The sequence below is a fragment of the Pinus tabuliformis genome, chromosome J (assembly GCF_031772625.1).
Source record: "Pinus tabuliformis cultivar Carrire ecotype Pingquan chromosome J, CPIR1, whole genome shotgun sequence".
NCBI lineage: Eukaryota > Viridiplantae > Streptophyta > Pinopsida > Pinales > Pinaceae > Pinus > Pinus tabuliformis.
Genome location: NC_142295.1, coordinates 801,894,126 through 801,915,700, shown reverse-complemented (window position 1 = coordinate 801,915,700; position 21,575 = coordinate 801,894,126).

Genomic DNA, 21,575 nt, shown 5'->3' with positions numbered 1-21,575 from the left:
TCGTATGGTTTGATTTCGATTTCAATAGGTCTTATATGGTTTGCACAACAGTTACAATTACTTGGGTTTCGATTTCCATAGCTTTTGACTTCCATTGAATGTATATGGTTTGCGCTTATGGTTGGTTTGCGTTTATGGTAATGCTGAACAGTCATCACTGAGATCCTGAACGTCAACAGCTCCTATAGCCGACAAAAGTAATTTACGCTGTGCTGGACATGATTGCAGCACTTCCAAAGCCAACATTGTTGAGGGTGAAACAGCTAAATCCTCAACAATGTTATAGTTTTGAGCCGCTCTCGCATGTGGATTGAAAGCTGAATTTCGAAGTATACCCTTGGCGGGCGGTTTGATTACCAAGTCTGGATTAGGTTTCTCGATCTGTAGTGGATCGGAATCGGGAGCTGAGGTTGATGGGTTAGAATGAGAAGATTCTGCTTCTTTACCATCAACAGGACTTTTACTACCATAATCATGCGATCGAGTCGCAATCCTAACATGGGACATCATCAGTATGGGTTCTTCATTGGCACTCGAGGAAGAACCTATCATCTTACTGTCTTGACTTGGAAAAGGATCCTTCAAAACAGCAGGCGTTTGGGAACCTTTGACAATCTTTGCAACCTCTGCACGATGATGGCAGTCTCTTGTAAAATGTTCTTCGTCACAAATGAGACAAGGATAACAAGGTTTGCGTTTTTCATCATTGGATTCCGATTTTTCAGGTTCCTCTTTTGAATTTTTGTCCGTTTTATTCTTCTTCTTCCCTTTCTTCTTGCCACTGGATTTTGATTTGGCTGTAGATGACTCTACAACGTGAATATCGGTGGAAATCTCCGTGGAAGAATCTCCTGTCGGGGAATCAGGCAAGGTTATGATAGGAGAAGAATTCTTGGAAGACTTCTTCTTACTTTTAGTGTTAACCATACCAATCATACCATCAGCGGCATGAGACCCTGAAGGAGTTGCAGTGATTTGATTTTGCTTGGGAAGATCTGGGATTTTCTCGTGTAACATACCTGACTGAGTATAGACCAAGTTAAGGTACTGTGCTTGAGAAATTACTTGCTCCTCAGCAACGACTCCGGCCTTAGCTACATCTTCAGTGATCTTTGGCAACAAAGATTTTACAAACCATTCAGCCAAGATCTGATCCGGAAATAAAACCTTCACTAAACGCCGTCGACGTCTCCATTCATGAATGTGATCTGAAATGTAAGTGGACGTCGATTTCTTTAATGAAGTTAGTAATTCCGCGCCATTGTCATATCTGACTGGCAACTGAAAATGAGTTAAAAACGAGGTAGCTAACTGACTAAAATTATAAAAGTGCTTTGCGGTAACTCAATGTACCACTTGGCCGCGAGACCAATTAGAGTGCGCTGGAAAAGCCTTAGACGGATTGAATCATCTGAAATGGAGTTAGACGCACACCAGAGGTGATAAGTCATCACATGGTTTGACGGGTCCTCTCCTGATTTGCCTTCAAACTTAGGAATATCACTAGGCAACTTATTCGACATTGGCGGCCAAAACGGAAGATAATTAATGGGATTGTTCGTTAGGCGCGACAAGTCAGGAAAGTCCAAAGTTGCGATAAACGGTAACTGACGATTAGGGTCCCTAAAACTCTGGGTCATGAGACCAGCCCCAGGAGGAGGATATCCAGGATAACTAGGAATAGGAATTGCATTTGGGATATTGTATCCTCCCAGAAAACCAGGATTAACCGGACCGTACTGGGGTTGTTGAGATTGTTGATATGTGTACCCAGGGTATGGTTGATACTGATAGACTGGCTGCTACACAGCAGGACCAAATTGGTACTGTCCCTGGTACGGTTGATAAGTAAATTGTGGTTGACTTGTGACAACCGTACTTGAACTAGGTTGTCCTACAGGCATTTGAACCGAAGTTTGAATCGTGGATCCAGATGGAGGTAAAGATGTCTGAGGAGTAGATACAAGAATAGTAGAAACTGGAGCTGTCGATACTCCAGAAGTAGGTGGGGTAGATTGAAAAGATGTTGCAGTAGTTGCAGCAGTCGTTTGAGGCGGAGTACGAGGCGTACTAGGCCCAGGCTGAGAAACTACCGAAGGTACAGAAGTTTGAATAGAAGACTGGACAGGTTGCTGGGGTGTACCAGAAACTAAGGGTTGTCCAGTTTGAGATGAAAACTGTACATTCGGTTGCAAGACCTTTTTAGTTTGCGATGGATCCCACACTAAATTCATTCCGGGGTACAGACCCATAACAGGTTGAGAATATTGAGGACCATAACCGAGTTGAGGATAGGATTGATAATTCAAAGGTACATTTCCCGTTCCTTGAACATATGATTGACTGGAGGGTGGTTGGAAACCTTGGTTCGAGTACTGACCTTGGGGTTGATACCCTTGAGGCATGTACTGATACTGGGGTTGACCTTGAGGTACATATTGATACTGGGGTTGACCTTGGGGTACATATTGAGTCTGGGGTTGACCTTGAGGAACGTACTGTCCCGTAGGTATGTACTGTCCTTGAGGTTGCCCCCCAGGCGCAAATTGGGTACCTTGAGGTTGCCCCCCAGGCGATAATTGAGGATTTTGAGGCTGCCCCCCAGGCGGTAACTGGCCACCTTGAGGTTGAGGATTAGGAATAGTACCTGACATCATGAGAATATCTTCTACGCTCAACGGCTTAGTACCATTGCTTCCAGTTAATAACCCTTGTTCAATGGGTTGAGGAGATGCTCCCGAAAAAGTACCAGAAAGTGACTGATACCCAGAGGGAACAGAAGGACCGTCGTACAAAAAGGATTCTGGCGATTGAGTAAACATGGACGACTATCTTGACATATTTAACGGAGGATAATAACCTCTAGGTGTTGGGTGATAAGGAACACGAGGTGGTGAAAAACTTAACCCTGGGTTTTCTAAGAAATTAGTCAAAGAAAGATACCAAGCACTGCTCCTAGGTGGACTATAAAAAATTGATTCACGCTCCCTTAGTTCAATTGTAGGTTGATTTTCAGGGATAGGGATGCCTACTTCTTCTTCCGGAGTAGCTAGTTCTTAGATAGCTATAAGTCCAGAAGGAAGATTTTGGGTAATTATTCTTTCTACCCTAGGTGAACCAGGACCACTAGAAGCTGGAGAAGTAAACCCCGATGTTGGAGTAGCAACAAATTCACTTTCAGGTTCGGATATTTCAAGTTCCTCACCTATATCACTAGTAGATGAAAAGCTACCAGTAACTTCGGAAACAGACACTGATTGTGGATTATAATCTGCTACTAAAGCTTGAAAATCAGGATGTACTACCAAAGAAGACTCTCCTTCTTCAGGTGACCCAACTCTACTATCTCTAGGAGTTACGAGGACTCTCAATCCTTCAGGCCGGCTCGGTGAAAACTCAGGAGGTTGGCTCCGAAGTCTACGGGACTTCCTCGGTAATTCAGCCACGATTAAAAAATTTTAACTACTTCACACGCAAACAAAGTAAAATCTCAATGAAAACCACCTAAAGCCTCTAAAGAACTAAACAAATTTGAATCACACGCCTAAAGAATCTAGGAGATCAAACACACACAAACAGTAACTTTCCGTACTGAAAACACTAGTTGGTGATGAAATCCAACGTCGCTGAGTTCAATACAGAAATGGCGGTTGGAACAGTTACCCCGGCAGCCTGCTTAATGAATAGACTAGCACAAGTTCCTCCACTTAACCGTCTCGAGTGAAGAGAAGTCCCCAGAAAATCCAAGTGAGTCTAGCCGATGTCTACTCCAAGTACAGTGGGATCTTCCCACCACTGTCACCTTAGGAAGAATCCTAAAGAATATGGTCACTAAGGTTACCAATCGAAAAAAATTATTTCTGGGGGAACAGTCTACGATCCGATACGCACGCAAGGGTAGAGTAGCAAGCTCAATCCCCTTGAAGGCTCCTTGACATAATCCAAGGTTTACCAACAAGTGACCCCAGGCTCCTCGACAATGGTTAATCCGAGGTTTACCGTTTTTAATACGTGAATATCTGGCATCGTTCCCAATGAGGAAGGATTGATTCCGACACTGGTTTGGACACGATCTCGTGCTTCTCCTTTAAGAGGAGCTTTCCCAGAGCATAAATGCAACAATTGGATTTCTTCCCTACCACAAGATACAACTACTTGTTTGTTTTACTGTCTTGGAGAGTTAATTACTCTCCTACTCCAAGACACTAGCCTAAGCTATGTTGGTGTATTAGAGCCCTAGAAATAAAAATATTACTAGATGAATTTTACTTTAAGCGTTATTTTTATTGGTTTTTGTTTAAGTCAAGAGGTGCGGAGATGAAACTCGTGGTATGAAGACTCGACTCAAAATCACTAAAAAATGCACTTAAGATGATTAAACAATCTTTTCCCTTCGATGAACTTCTAGCTAGGAAAGAGTTTGAGAATGCAAATACTTGTAAACACAAATCCTTCTTAACAAACAAATTAAAAGAAGAGCTTTTTCCTTTCCAATGCACTCAAAACGAGACAACTAGTTATTTTCACAAAAATTTCCCTTTTCTTTTCAAAACACTCAACCACTACAAAAACAAACTTTTTCCAAAAGATATTTTTTATTTTTTATAAAACACTCAAAACTATGAAAACGACTAACTTTGAGATCTATAAATTATAAAAACCTATTTGAAGTCAAAGCTTACAAGATATCTTTTTTAAGGATGTTTTACTTAGCTAGATGTAAACTAAGGACCAATTTATGCAGAATCACAAATCAGTCAAAAAACAACCAATTTTGTTTTCCTTTTTTAAAAATGAAATCCAAACTTTTAAACACAAGCTTTTCGAAGTTTTGTAAAGAGAAAACACAAGGCGGATTCCTCAACAAAGGTAGATTTCACAAATGGTCAGACTCATAAGAAGACTGGTAGAAACCAAGGTGATCTAAGTTTCCTACAGCTTCTAAGCTCAGAGCTACTACAAGACCAAAATGAAAAACAAACCCAACAAGCAAAACTTCTAGGAATTTCACCTAAAACCCTAACACCAATGAAATCAACCTAAGGAAAGCTTCTGACAGGTTATATGCAGGTTTGGGCAGGGGATAATAACATCTAAACAAAAAACTAAGCTGACTAACAGATAAAATCTTAGGTTTTCCAAAATTTTGACAGGGTCCGTAGGCCCACAGTTAATGCAGGTGCGGTACTGCTTTGTGCTAAAAGCAAAAGTGCGGATAGGTACGCACTGTGTTAAAATCCTAGGTTGCGGTCCTCTCCCAAAGTTATGAAAAACAAAAAATAACCCTGGATCTACTAATTCTACCCAATTCCACACACAACAAGCCAAAAACAGAAACAAAAACACAGTTTCTCAGGTCAAAGTAAAAACAAGGAAAAAATCAAGTCCCCAGTGGAGTCGCCATTTTGTCACACAGAATGAGTCGATCTTGCGGACAAGATAGACCTTTCTAGAATCTAATGAGACCTAGTGACAAGAAAGCCAATCACAAACTATCTTTCTCTAAATATGCATTTATAAACAAAGGCAAACAAGTGTTTTAGGCCTACCTTGGGTCCAATGCAAGTTTGTGGAAGCCTCGCTCCTTTGATCCAAGTGAGCTGCCTTGTTGCGAATCTGCAAACACAAACAAGCAAACAAATTAAATAGCACCTGAAGAGCCAATATCATAAAACATATTTAACATGAAGATCAAGGAATTCATGAAACAAATGACATAAGACAATTTGTTGAGAAAAATGAATCTGATTGTATTAATTCAAATCAAAGAAGAACTTTACAACCTGTGCCTTGACGTTGTACAAGCTCTTCCCAGGGTCCAACAAGAAGTCTCCTCTACTTTGACAAGTTTCAATCTCTTCCTAATGAAGCCAAAAAGGTATGTGATCTCTCCTCTCAAGCTCAACTAGGAAGTCTCAATTCCACCAGCATTTACCCTCAAAAATGTTCAGCTTCTAACCTCCCTAGTAACCAGCCCAATGCCTTAATTTATAGTGCAATGGAGGGAAGTTACTAGGTCCTCCTTCAAAGGGATAGCTCCTCTCATCAAGGGATTAGCTCCTTCTCTTTTGGGATGCATGAACCACCTAAGAGCAGCCAATCCACGTCAAAATTCCTTCTAGAATCATCTAGAATTAACCCAAAGTAAGTTTTTTAGAATAAACTTGCGCCTTTTTTACTTTCACAGGGGTCTGCACCCACTCCTTTAGGGACAGAGCGGGCAGTAGGCAACAGTGAGAGAAAGTGTGGAACCAGAGCTTTGTTGATTTTCAATGTCTTTCTCTCATTTTCAAAGCTTGACTTGAAGAGCTGAGGTCTAAGACTTGCTTAGGAGGACAGTACAAGTGATGATAGACCCATACTGACTGCAAATAATCATGGTGACGATATTTTTGTGTAACACGCCCGATAAGGGTGGTTTTCTCTCTTCTCAGCCTGCACACGTGGCATCCAATATATGGGCTCAGGTGGAGCCCAGCCCAAACCACTTACCGCTTTGTTCCTCCCGAAATCCCACCTATTTCATGGATTTCCTTTGCATTTGGAAAATACGTTAAAACACTATAAACGTGGCTTTGGGCGGATTTGAAATATTATTCATTTTCATTCCAAACCCTTTTGAGTCCAGTCTTCATCGCATTGGCGCTTTCCATCGTATTTCATTTAATAAATACGTGACAATACACATAAACTGTTATTGTGCGGATCTCAAAATGTATAGAATATCGTTTATAATATTATCGGGTCCGGTTATTGCGTCGCGTATATGTATATAAATATGCCCACTCTATGTGGCTCTGATGCAAATTTGCAACGCGACTCGTCACAATCACATGTCGCATGAGCCCCGGGTCGTTGGTAAGTGCGTCCGTTGTGCTTTGCCGATGTGATATAGCGGTGCAATGTGGGCCATCGATCTGCACACTTGATCGACGGTCCTCGTTGACCCCGCTGATCGCTATCACAACATTCATGCGACCGCCTCTGATAGCCTCCAATCGCCTCTGCCGATTTGTGATTTGCAGATCAGATCTGGACCATTGATTGGATAGATCTGACGGCTCCTGTGCATCACTCCTTTGATCGCTGATAAGCCTATTTTCCACTGTTTTCTTGGTGTTTTTGCCTCCCGATAGTGTAATCTGAATTTTTCAAGAAGTTCTTATTTTGCAGTTGTTTTGATTTTGAAGACTTAGAGGTTATTCTAAGATCCATTTGGATCATGCCTTCCCATTGAAAAGGCTTTTGGACCACCAAAAATTGGTTTTTTTAAAGCATCAATCAAGTGAAGATACAACGTCCTCACTTGTCCAATCTCTATCCATCTTGCACTGCTTGGTTTTGAACCTTTAAGTCCAATTCTAAGGTACTCAACATCCCCTCTGCGTGTAGTTCTCACCTTTCTGTCCAGAACTATATCTTCCTGCAACTCATTGAGATATTCAGGCAACAGATCATCAATAGAAGGCAACTGACTTTGCTCTTCGGGATCTTCAATCAATGAAGGTTCAAACAATCTCAAGTTCTCTGCATTAACTACTGAATAGATGTGCATGTAAGCTGGAAAATCAAGGCGAAAATCATTCTCACCAATTTTCTCAAGTATCTTGAAAGGCCCATACCTTATTGGCTTCAGCTTCTTACCTTCACCTTGCATTCTGTCTTTGCTGATGTACAGCCAGACTTGATCACCAACTTGGAAGCTATGCTCAATTCGATGCTTATCATGCCTTGCCTTGTACTTGGCTTGGCTCTTTTCCAACTGTTCCTGCACTACCTGGTGAATTTCTTAGATCTGTTCAATGAACTTAGTTGCTTTGTCCACATCATTGTGTCCATCAACTGTTATGTCTTTACTAAAGACAAAATCCAAGGGAGACCTGGTATGAAACCAAAACAAGTCTCAAAAGGAGATATTTCTATAGAAGAATGTTTAGCACGGTTGTAAGCATGTTGCACATAGCATAAATGTTCTGCAATAACCCCTGAGCAACTGGATCACTGTTCTGTTGACTACCTCTATTTGGCCATCTATTTGTGGATGAAAAGTTGTGCTCTTCTTCAGTCTGGTGTCCATCAATTCCCACAGACTTGACCAAAACTTCCCAACAAATCAGGAATCTTGATCAGATACTATGGAAGTAGGTAACCCAAAATGCACCTAGACCTGCTGAAAGAACAACTTTGATGTTTGTTTAGCTGTAATCTGCTTGTTACAAGGTATTAAAATACACATTTTTCTGAACCTGTCCACAATAACATATAAATAGTCATCACCTTTTCTAGATTTTGGCAATCCCCCAACAAAGTCCATGGAAACACTTTCCCAAGGATGAGAAGGAACTGGAAGTGGAGTGTACAAGCCTAGTTTTCTATTGTTGGGCTTGCTTTTAGCACACATGGTACACCCTTTAATATATCTAGAAACTATTTCATGCATTCTTGGCCAATAGCAGAATCTTTGCAATTGTGCAACTGTTTTACTTACACCAAAATGACCTGATATTAGAGAAGTATGTGCTTCTCGGATTATATTAACTCTCTCAGTTTGAGGAATGCATAACTTTCCCAAATGATACAAGAGTTGGTCCTTAACATGATAATCCAATTCTTCTACTTGTTTTCCATGACTTAAAGTTTCATATACATCTTTAAAATCTACATCTTGAGCATGTTGTTCAATGTAGCTTTCATGCAATACAGAATTATGCTTAAGTCTAGTAGATGCATTTATGGTTGGTCTACACGACATATCTGCAACTTTATTGTGTATGCCTTTCTTATATCTAATGACTAGATGAAACTGTTGTAGAAAACCCATCCACCTATAGTGTCTTGATTGCTACAATTTAGTTTGTGAGTGCAAATATTGAAGTGGTTGATGATCAATATGTATAACTGTTTCTTTGCCCAATAGGTAATGTTTCCACTTTTTCACACTCTGCACTAATGGATACAATTCTTTATCATATGTGGGATAATTAACTACTGCAAAATTAAATGTCTTAGAATGATAACATATGGGTTTACCGTGTTGCGTGAACACTGCTCCCATGGCATAGTAACTGGCATCTATTTCAATCTCAAATGGTCTTTGAAGATCTAGCAATGCTAGTACTGGTGTTGTACTAATCGTTTCTTTCAAGGTGTCGAAAGCTTTCTGTTGTTTGCCTCCCCACTGAAACACCTTGTTCAATCCTGTTAAAGCATGTAAGGGAGCTACAATCAAGGAAAAGTTAGCAATAAACTTTCTCCAATATTGTGCTGCCTGGAGGAAGCTCCTAACTTCTGTAGCAAATTTGGGTGTAGGCCAGTTCACAATGAATTCAACCTTAAAGGGATCTATCTTCAATTCACCACCCCCTACTATATGACTCAAATAATTCAAATATGTTTTGCCAAATTCACATTTTGATAACTTAACATAGAGATTTTCTTTTTTCAAAACATCTAGAGTCTGCTTTACATGCTTCAAATGTTCTTCCCATGTTTTACTAAAAACAAGAATGTCATCTAAATATACAATTACAAAATCATCAATAAAAGGTCGGAGTACATCATTCATAACTCACATGAAAGTGGTAGGAGCATTAGTTAAGCCAAAAGGTATAACTAGCCATTCATACAGCCCTTGCTTCATTTTGAAAGCAGTCTTCCATGCATCTTGTTCTACTACTCTGACCTGATGGTAGCCACTACGCAAGTCCAACTTGGAAAAGTAAACAACTTCTTTCAACTGATCCAATAGATCATCAATGTGAGGAAGGGGATAACGATTCTTAATCGTTATTTTATTCAACGCTTTGTAATCAATGCACATCCTCCACAAACCATCTTTCTTTCTCACCAACATGATTGGAGATCTGCATGGTGATGTGCTTGGTGTTATGAACCCTTTCTTGAGCAGCTCCTATACCTGCTTCTTGATCTCTGCATTCTCTAAAGCGGATAACCTGTACATTTCGATGTTAGGCAATGGAGCATCTTGCTGCAAATAAATATCATGTACAATTTCCCTTTTGGGTGGAAAACCTTTAGGTTCTTGAAATAGGATATCATATTCTGAAACAAATTTTTCTAAATCAGCTTTTTGTTTATCATCACAGCCTTCAAATACATTGGTTTTATTAGGTTTCTTTTCCTTTACAACCGTTAGTAAAAATTGCTTGCATGAATTTACAATTCTTTTCATCTGCCCTGAGTTTATGAGAGTGTAGTTATTTTTGAGCTAATGAGCTCTTACAATATATTCTATTCCATCTTTTGTGAGTTGATACTTATTTTTAGCTCTATAGTAAATGGATTTTCTATCATACAAGTAAGGACTTCCTAAAAAAATATCGCATATATCCAAGGGAATTATGTCTAACTCAACCTCATCTACAAATGCTGACCCAAAAGCAAACCTAAGTTTACATTGTCTAGTCACTTGTAGCTTTGCTTTATCACATACCCAACCTAATGGATATGGATTCTTGTGAGGTGTGGTTAGTAGTCCCAACTTCTTTACAATTGCTTCAAAAATCAAGTTTACTTGTGAACCACTATCAAATAAAGTATCAATCTTTTGATTCTTGGAAATAACTCTAATATGAAAAAGCTCACATCTTTTCCTCTCGTTTTCTTCATTATCAATAGTTTGTGCAGAATTACTAGTAGATGCTTCAAAATTTTTACCTTTTATACCTGTGGTTGTGATTGTTGTTTCATCACCTGAGTCTGACCCCAAATATTTCTGAATAGCAACAACAATCTTCTTCTTCTTGCCCTCAAACATCTTTGGTTTCAGCTCCAAATGCAAAGACCAGCAATGTTCATCATCATGTCCATCCTTCTTGTAGTGAGTGCATGAAGGTTTGTCTTTCTGTATAGCATTTTCCTTCCTCTATTTCCATTTTTGCTTCCTCTTTTCCTTGTTTTTGCTTACAGTGGGTTTTGATGATCCCCCAATCTCTGCGTTCACATTCTTGCCTCTAGCCTCTAGATGTGTAGCTTGAAACCTCATCTATGCTAGTAGGGTTAAACATGAGAATGGTGTGCCTCAAATAGCTGTGTAGACCACCTATATACTTCAGCAAAGTTTCAGGTGAGTCTAGAGAAATGCCTAGAATTAAAGCTCTTTTTCTAAATTCTTGGGTATAGCTTTGTACACTTTGCCCCTTTAATTGGCAAAGAGTTTGCCAACTCATCATGGCTTGCTACATATAAGCTAGTGGATAGAATTGTTTTTTAATGGCAGAAACAAATTCACTCCAGGTAGAAAGAATTTTACCATGCTTCTTCAAATCAACTTGGGTCCTGCCTTCCCACCACACTAGGGCAGTTCCTCCAAGGCGAAGGCTGGCCAACTGAATATTTCTCCTTTTTGAATCGATGTTCTACACCCTGCAATATACATCAATCTGTCTAATCCAGTTATCTAGCTTTTTTGCATTTAATTCTCCATCACATATTGGAAAATCAAACTTTACATCTAATTTAATCAAAGGGCTAGAAGGAGGTGTTGATAGAGGAGGCTCTTTTCCTTTCCCTTTGCCTTCAGAATGGCCATCTAGAAGAGGTTCTTCTGTTCCTTTGTCTTGTTCGGAGGTTGAAGTATCCTCACCTCTACCTTTCTTAAATTCTCGATACATCTCTTCTACCATGGCTCTCATGGTCATGAAACTGTCCATGAACTGAGAGTCTGATTCTAAGGGAATTTCTTCTGCCATTTTCCTCCTAGGGTAGACTCTTCGAATTTCTGGGTTAGTCTCAACCAGTTCACGTTCTCCTAATTTGAGCTTTGACCCAGTTAGAATTCAACAATCCAGCACAATCTTGTCTAACCTTAGCAAACCTAAAGCTCTGATACCACTTGATCTGATAATGAGATCTAAGACATTTATTAAGTTATTACAGACTCATGTGCATGGATATGCCTATGTTACTTTGTGCAATGGATCGATAAGATTGTGAAATACATAGACAATGAAGAAGTTAAAGAAACATAATAGACAACACACATGAACACAACAAGTTTAATATGGAGTTCACCCAAAACTCCTAGGCTATGTCTCCTGGTCCAGCTTTCAGTGGTGGCCTCTCTATTATGTCTTCAGAAGCAGAGTTTTACAACAGTGAACTCAAATTGAGCCTCACACAATAGATATTAAACAATAAGGCTTTACTTGGATCCCCCAAGTCTCTTTTGAGTACGCAAACTCTCCTCACTGACTCTTCGTCTCTGTTTTTGCTCTATCTCAACACTGCCTGCCCTATTTCCTGTCAATCTATGGCTTTAAATCCAATCGGCACTGTTTGTTCATTTCACCTTCTCAGCTCTTTGGCTTCCCAACCTCTCTTCGCTCAGATCCCCCTCTGAGTATTAGCAATCATTGCCCGCTTTTAGGGATGGTGGCCACCTGTACTGTAACAGAATGGGTCACCGTCCCTTTGAAACCCTTCGAAATTGTCGTTCTCTATTTACAAAAAGAAATAAATTCAAACACAGGAAAAGTCTGCCAAACACTGTTTATCAGACTTCAAACATCCATAATTCCACCTTATATTTCTAAATAGATCTGCCTTTAGGTTGACTTCGCATCTCCACCGTTGATCTGGGAGATCCAGATCCAACAGTTGTGGTTCATTTCGAGCGGCCCTTTCGTATGGGGGTTAACCACCTGATAAGGGTGGTTTTCTCTCTCCTCAGCCTGGACACGTGGCATCCAATGTATGGGCTCGGGTGGAGCCCAGCCCAAACCACTTATCACTTTCTTCCTCCCGAAATCCCACCTATTTCATGGATTTCCTTTGCATTTGGAAAAATACGTTAGAACACTGTAAAAATGGCTTTGGGAAAATTTGAAATATTATTCATTTTCATTTGCAAACCCTTTCGGGTTTGATCTTCATCACATCGGCGCTTTCCGATCGTATTTCGTTTAATAAATGAAATACGCGACAATACACATAAGTTGTTATTGGGCGGATCTCAAAATGTATGGAATATCGTTTATAATATTATTGGGTCCGGTTATCACATCGCGTATACGTATATATATATGCCCGCTCTGTGTGGCTCTGATGCAAATTTGCGATGCGACTCGTCACAATCGCATGTCGCACGAGCCCCGGGTCGTTGGTAAGTGCTTCTGCTGTGCTCTACTGATGCAATATGGCAGTGCAAGGTGGGCCATTGATCTGCGTGCTTGATCAACGGTCCTCGTTGACCCCACCGATCGCTATCGTAACATTCATGCGACCACCTTCGATAGCGTCCAATCGCCTCCGCCGATTTTCAATTTTCCGATCGGATCTGGACCGTTGATCGACCAAATCTGATGGCTCTTGTGCATCACTCTTTTAATCGTCGATAAGCCTGTTTTCCACTTTTTTCTTGGTGTTTTTGCCTCTCGATAGTGTAATTTGACTTTTTCAAGTTATTCTTTTGTGGTTGCTTTTATTTTTAAGACTTAGAGGTTATTCTAGGATCCATTTGTATCAGAAATCCTGGAGCAAGTTCACACACATGTTTGTGGACCATTCTCTACAGCCTCCACCGCTAAACAAAGGTGTACTATGTTATTTTAATTGATGATTTTTCTCGTAGATGTTGGATATACTTTATGCAAAAGAAGGATCAGACCTTCTTGAGGTTTTGTGAGCTTAAAGCCTTGCAGAGAGAGAATCTGGAAAGAAAATAAGGACCTTGCATAGCAAAAATGGTGGAGAGTATGTCTCCCAACAGTTTAAGGACTTCTGCACTACAGAAGGAATTAAATGGGAGTTGACGACACCCCATAACCCACAGCAGAATGGGGTGGCTGAAAGGAAGAACAGATCGATTGTGGGAGTAGCTCAACTGATGTTGCATGACCAAAGCCTACCACTTCATTTGTGGGCTGAGGCATGCAATACAACAATATACTTGCAGAACAGAAACCTGCACCATATACTGGGAATGAAGACACCTATGGAGGCCTTTTCCACGAAGCGAGTAGATGTGAGTCACTTTAGGATCTTTGGATCACTGGTTTATTGCCATGTGACCAAAGATGCCCAGAAGAAGCTAGATCCAACAATTGAGTTGGGGATACTTGTGGGGTACACTGATACACCCCACAACTATCGGGTGTTCTTTCCAACCATTTAGAGGACAGTGGTACGCATAGATCTGAAGTTTGACGAGAAGAAAGCCATGCAAATATCACTTGAGAGGGAGCTCAAGTTGCATGCAAAGGAGGAACTTTCAGCTCCTAAGGAGGAGGAGCCTCAGATTGATGCGAAGCAGCCACATGTAGAGGATTCGGGAGTGGAGACATCCACTCATGCTGAGTCTTCCAGAGATGGGTGGAAATTCTCAAGGGAAGCTGACAGGTTGATGTTGGATGCACGAGAGAATGTGGGACAACCATCTTCTCAGTGCAAACAGAGGAGGTCACCCGAGCAGTACACTGGTTACATGGCCTTGGTTGGGGAGTGTGTAGAGTCTGAACCTTCTTCATTCAAGGAGGCAGTGCAACAACCAGTCCCAGTTGATGCAATGGTAGAGGAGTATGACTCTATCATTCATAACAGTGTGTGGGATGTTGTCCCAAGACCTCAGGACAAGTCAGTGGTGAGTTCCAGATGGCTTTACAAGGTAAAGCAGGTAGTTGATGGCAGTGTTGAGAAACATAAGGCAAGGTTTGTTGCTCGTGGTTTCTCATAGGTCGAGGGCATCGACTACAATGAGACCTTTGCTCCTGTAGCAAGGTACTCATCTATCATATCCATGTTCTCACTATTAGCTCAGATGGGTTGGAAGATCCATCAGATGGATGTGAAGACAACATTCCTCAATAGGAAGATTGAGGAAGAGGTGTACATTGAGCAGCCGGAAGGTTTTGAGACCTTTGATCGTGAGTCGCATGTGTGCCGACTAAAGAGGGCTTTGAATGGGTTGAAGCAAGCACCCCATGCTTGGTACACCAGGATCGACAGCTATTTCACTGAGTTTGGCTTCACCAAGAGTGAAGCAGATGCGAACCTTTACCACATCATGGTAGAAGGTAAGCCATTGATCATTGTTCTTTATGTGGATGATTTGATTTTGACAAGTGATGATCAGTTGATCAAGTCTTGCAAGGAGGACCTTGCTAGAGAGTTCGAGATGAAAGACATGGGTCTTATGCACTACTTTCTAGGCATGGAAGTGTGGTAGAAAGATGGGGAAGTATTTGTGTCTCAAGGCAAGTATGCCAATGAGATACTCAGGCACTTCCACATGAAGAAGTGCAAGCCCATGTAGATTCCTCTAGCTAGTAACTAGAGGAAGGAGAATGCTACTTCAGGTGAGGTACTAACTGCTACTGTTTATCGATAGCTTGTGGGTTCAATAGTGTATCTAGTGAACACACAACCAGACTTATGCTTTGCGGTGAACCAACTGAGTCAAGCTATGGTTCAGCCTACCAAGTTGTTTTGGAAGGCAGCAAAGCATGTGCTGAGATACCTCAGAGGCACATCTTAGTATGGATTGTGGTACAAATAGACAGAGGGAGTGAATCTTCAGGGCTTCACCAATGCAGATTGGGCAGGGAGTCCATCAGACTGGAAGAGTACTTCTGGAGGAATCTTCAACCTTGGTTCAACTGCAATTTCCTGGTACAACAAGAAACAAAGGTCAATTGCACTTAGCTCAGCAGAGGCTGAATACATGGCTGCCAGTCAGGCAGCATGCGAGGCCATTTGGATGCGGAAGATTCTAGTGGGATTGTTTGGTCAGAGGATGGATCCAACTGTGATCTACTGTGATAATTAGAGTTGTATCAAACTCTCTGAGAATCCAGTTTTTCATGACAGGTCCAAGCACATTGATATCTGGTACCATCATCTTCGAGACTGTGTGGTGAAGAGGATCATGTTGTTGCTGTATGTTTCGATCGAGGAACAGGATGCAAATATTTTGACTAAGGCATTATCAAAATGCAAGTTCGAGTTCCACAGAGACAGGATTGGGGTGACTGATAATCCCTTTCTTTTTGAGAGGGAGTGTTGAAAATAGCAACAAGAAATGCTAAAAATAGAAGTGCTAAAAATAGCATTGTTATAAATAGCATTTCGGGATACATTCCAATTTTAGTTAGTCCCTAAACTAAAATTGAGAATTAAAATTCGAATTTGATCTTAGCAACTGTTTGTAAAATAATTAATTAATTCATCTTGAGTTAATTAGTTGTAGGAAATCAAACATGAAGTCTATGTGAAGACATGCAACGGTTTCTCCATTGATTGAGGAAGTTGTCCATTGATTAAAGGAGATCAGGATGAGTTGTACTTTCAGTTGTAATTAGTTAGCTCAGTTAACTAAGTTAAGTCCAGTTAGATTAGTTCAAATATTTTGTTGAACTAATTGTGACTTCAGTTAGTTAATGCATGCATGCATGTAACTGCTACACTTCAGATAACTGAATATTCTCTCATAAATAACTCATGCATGTCAGTTCATTCAGAGACCTAATTGAGATCAGATGATGGGACAATGTACTATCAGTTGCAAGAATATTCCATTGAGGATATCTCTTGCATGTAGAAGGAATTCATTCCTTAGAGATTGCACAGTTACTTTTGAGTTTGATGAGTGTGTGATGAGGCCAATTCACACAGGTGGTAGCATTGGACCCCAAGAGAAACTGCACAAGGAAATAGGAGGCTTGGAGTGTTGAGGAAAGGCATATGTTCTGTCTATTCAGTCTGTGAGTTGTATTGTTGGATTGTACTGAGAACAGGATATCTTGTGAGCTAATGCTTTGTGTAATCTGAACATACTTCCACTTGTATGATAATATAGAGATCAGGGTTTTCAGCTGAGGCTTTCCCCAGAGTATTCTTCTGTGTTCATGTGTGATTGCTTTCTCATTCTCAGTTATATGTGTTCTATTTGATCTTGCTCAAAATCGATTAAGCTTCTGCAAGTTTATTGTAGAAGTAGATCTTGTATTTTGCTTTAGTATATTGCATAATTTGTTGATCTACAGTGGGAAATTCTACAGGGGGGGATTCTAAAGATCGTTGCCACCCCCTGGACCCCCCTTGCAACACAAATATTACGGGCGGCATTGCTGCCACATTACGAATTAGGGTCCAATGCGGTGATACCTCTGAATAATGAAGATAATCAGGCTCCACACCCAACAATCTCCCACTTGGAGACTGATTATAGCAACTCCACCACTGCTTCATTTGCTGGACAATGACTCCACTTTGGACTTGGTTGTTTCTCATCTTCTTCATCATAATTGAAGACCAACTGAAACTAAGCAGAACCTTAGTTTCTCCCTGGTTATGACTTTTGTTAACATATCTGCAGGATTCTGGCTAGTGTGTATCTTTTCTAGCTTCAACTATCCATCTTCCAACACTGACCGTATGAAATGGTACTTGAGCTATATATGTTTAGCCTTGGAATGAAATGCAGAGTTCTTTGCAAGATGTATGGCACTCTGGCTGTCACTGTATAACCTTCCCAACTCCTGCTTCTTACCCAATTCATCCAGAAACCTTTGTAACCAAATAATTTCTTTACTAGCCTCTGTAGTAGCAACATACTCTACTTTTGTTGTTGAGAGTGCAACAACACTTTGCAATTTTGAAACCCAACTAACAGTTGTTCCACCTAAAGTAAACACATACCCTGTTGTGCTCCTCTCGCTATCTCTATCACCCGCCATATCAGCATCAACATATCCCTGTAGAGAAATGTTTGAACCACCAAAGCATAATGCTTGATTTCTGGTACCTCTCAAATACGTGAGAATCCACTTCATCGCCATCCAATGTTCTTTTCCTAGATTGTTCATGTACTTGCTTACAACTCCCACTGCATGTGCAATATTAGGCCTTGTACAGACCATTGCATACATTAAGATTCCAACTACTGATGCATATGGAACTTTAGACATATAAGCCATTTCTTCCTGAGTCTTGGGACACACCTCCTTACTTAGTTTGAAATGGATAGCCAAAGGTATACTAACTGGTTTTGCATTTTGCATATTAAACATTTTCAACACCTTTTCTATGTACTCACTCTGAGACAATGTTACTTTTTGATTCTTCTTGTCTCTAGTTATTCTCATACCAAGGATTTGTTTTACATCACCCAAATCCTTCATTGCAAATGAGTTCACAAGTTTTCTTTTGAGCACATTTATTTCCTGCATGTTAGAACCTACAACAAGCATGTCATATATGTACAATAACAATATAATATAACTGCCATCATTTTTCCTTTCAAAATAAACACAATGATTAGAGTGACATCTAGTATAACCTTGTTCAAACATAAACTTATCAAATTTTAGATACCACTGCCTTGGAGCCTGTTTTAAGCCATACAAGCTCTTCTTCAACCTGCACACTAGTTTCTCCTTCCCTTTTACCTCATAACCTTGTGGTTGCTGCATATACATCTCTTCCTCCAAATCCCCATGGAGAAGGGTTGTATTTACATCTAACTGCTCAAGATGCAAACCTTCAGCTACTACTAGACTTAAATAGTTTTGATTGAATTCATTTTAACAATAGGAAAAAATATCTCATCAAATTCTATACCCTTTTTTTTGTGCAAACCCCTTCACCACAAGTCTAGCTTTATACCAAAGCCCCGAGGGATAGCTCAAATGGTCGAGTTCCCGTTGCTAAGTACCTCCCGGTTTGGGAGGTCACGGGGTCAAATCTCCTCGATGCCCTCGGGGTTAGGCCTGATATGGCCGACCGACAGATCCCTTCGGGTGGAGCTGCCCCGCTTCTCTATGTGGACGTAGCGGCCACTCCGGTGCCCGTGAACCACACTTAAAAAAAAAAAAAAAGTCTAGCTTTATACCTTTTTCTACCTCCATCTTCTTCCTTCAACCTATAAACCCATTTATTCTGCAATGTTGTTTTACCTGCATGCAACCTGACTAAGTCCCAAGTCTAGTTACGTGCTAAGGATTCCATCTCTTCTTTCATGGCTTGCTCCCACTTCTTCCTAGTTTCTACATGTCAACAATACATAATATAATGAAGGAGAGTATCGTTCAAGGGGTCTACTTATCCTGGTAGATCTTTTAACACCACTTTTAGGCGTTTGAGGTGCTTGTTGTTGTTGTGGTTGTTTTTGTTGTTCTGGCTATTGATCATTATGATTTTCAAGCACCTTCACTTTTTCTGTGATCTCATCAAGCACTGTGTATTTTTGTTTTCTTTTTCATGTTCTTTTCCTGCAGTTGATTGTTATACATAACCTTTTCATTGAATATGACATCTCCGCTCCTAATGATTTTGTGTTTTTCATAATCATAAAAGCCATAACCAAAATCATTAACACCATATCCAATAAAGGTACATTTCTATGATTTTGCCTCAAGCTTTGTTCTATTTTCTTTATTAATGTGGACACAGGCTTCACAACCAAAAGTCTCTAAAAATGAGTAGTTTACCTTTTTACCTGTCCATGCCTCCTCTGGAATACCACCGTCCAAGGAACTTGAAGGCCCTCTGCTTATTAGATAAAAAACAATATCTACAACATTTACCCAAAATTGTAAAAGCAATTTTGCATGCAATCTCATGCACCTTGCACGCTCCATGATTGTCCTGTTCATCTTTTTTGACACACCATTTTCTTATGGTGTTCCTAGAACTATCTTCTCTCTGAGAATTCCATTATCTGAATAGTACCTATCAAACTCTTTGCTGCAATATTCACCTCCATTGTCTGATCTGAGATACTTCAACTCTTTTCCTGTCTCATTTTCAACCAAAGATTTCCATTTCTTGAAAGTATCAAATACATCAGATTTATTTCGAACACAATAAATCCAGGTTTTTCTGATTGCATCATCAATAAAAGCAACATAATAGCGAGAACCACTAAGATATGATACATGAGCAGGTCCCCATACATCTGTATGCACAAGCTCTATTTTTTCACTCTTCTTTTCTTTTCCAACTCTGAGGAATCCGACTCTCTTTTGTTTTCCATAAACACAATTCTCACAGAATTTTAGATCAGCATGCTTCAAACCTGAAAACAAATTTCTTGAGTGAAGAATCTCCATCCCCTTCTCACTCATGTTCCCAAGCCTATGATGCCACAATGTCATATCTTCTCCTGTAGAGGTTAAATCATTAACAAAATTAGAAATACCATTGCATAAATACAATGTACCAACATTTTCTCCTTTTGCTATTACCAAGGCTCCTTTAGTGACCTTCGAGGTTTTATCTGTAAAAGTAGTCACATAGTCTTCACCTCCCAATTTCCCTGTTGAAATAATATTTTTCTTCAGATCTGGAACATGCCTTACCTCCTTCAATAGATATTAATTTCCATTCTACTGTTTTATGAAAACTGTACCCATTCCAATGATTTTACAGGGTTCATCATCACCCAATTGAACCTGTCCAAAATCTCCTTGAACATAATCATAAAAATGTTTCTTATTAGGTGTGGCATGGAATGAGGCCCCTGAATCTACCACCCAGGCATCAATAATATTTTTCTAATGAAAGAATCAAAGCATCTTGCAACACATCACCTATCACATTCACTTCATGATTATTTTCTTGTTGCATGTCTCCTTCTTTTCCCTTCTGAAACTTGCAGTCTTTCTTCAAGTGTCCTTTCTTCCCACATTTCTATCACACTATCCTCGATCTGGACTTTGATCTGCATTTCCTTGACTTACTGCGATATCCTGGGCTCTTTCCTCTTTCCATTTTTCTTCCCCTAGTCTTTGCAGTCAAAGAATTACCTGATGTCTCACCGGAGATTTTCCATTGCATTTCCTCGCTAAGGATTTCACCGACAACATCATCAAACTTTAAAGTACTAGATCCAGAGATAGAGTTACTAATGGCCATAACTAAACCATTCCAACTTTTTGGCAATGAACACAGAAATAACAGAGCCCTAACTTCATCACCAAAATTTACCCCTACATAACTTAACTAACTGGTAACTATATTAAATTCATTTAGATGATCAACATTAGATCCACCTTCTGACATCTTCATATTAAATAAACGTTTCATAAGAAATACCTTATTTAAGGCTGAGAGTTTTCCATATAGTTTTGCCAATGCCGATATTACAACCTATGTTGTCATTTCCTTCGAAATATTAAAGGCTACTAACACCACTAAGCACAATCGTATTGTTCCAAGTGCCTTTCTGTCGAGAATGTCCCATTCTGTGTCTATCATACTCATCAGCTTCTTTGTCTTTCTGCTCAATGGTAGGTACAGATATTTCTGGTACAAATAATCTTCCATCTGCATCTTCCATAGCTGATAATTTTGGCTGTTAAATTTTTCGACCTAAACCTACCATCTTCTGCCATTACTCCCACTCGAACAAGGAACCCTTCTCTCCTGCGAGTTTATCAGCCAAATAGACCTTCAGCTCTAATACCAGTTGTTAGAAAATTATATATTACAAAGCAATGGAACAAATAAAATATATTGCAGAAATATAAACACAGAAAGCACATAAAACAAGAGAGACACATATATATGTGGTTCACCCAATTTGGGCTACATCCACGGGAAATAGCCAGTCCTTACTT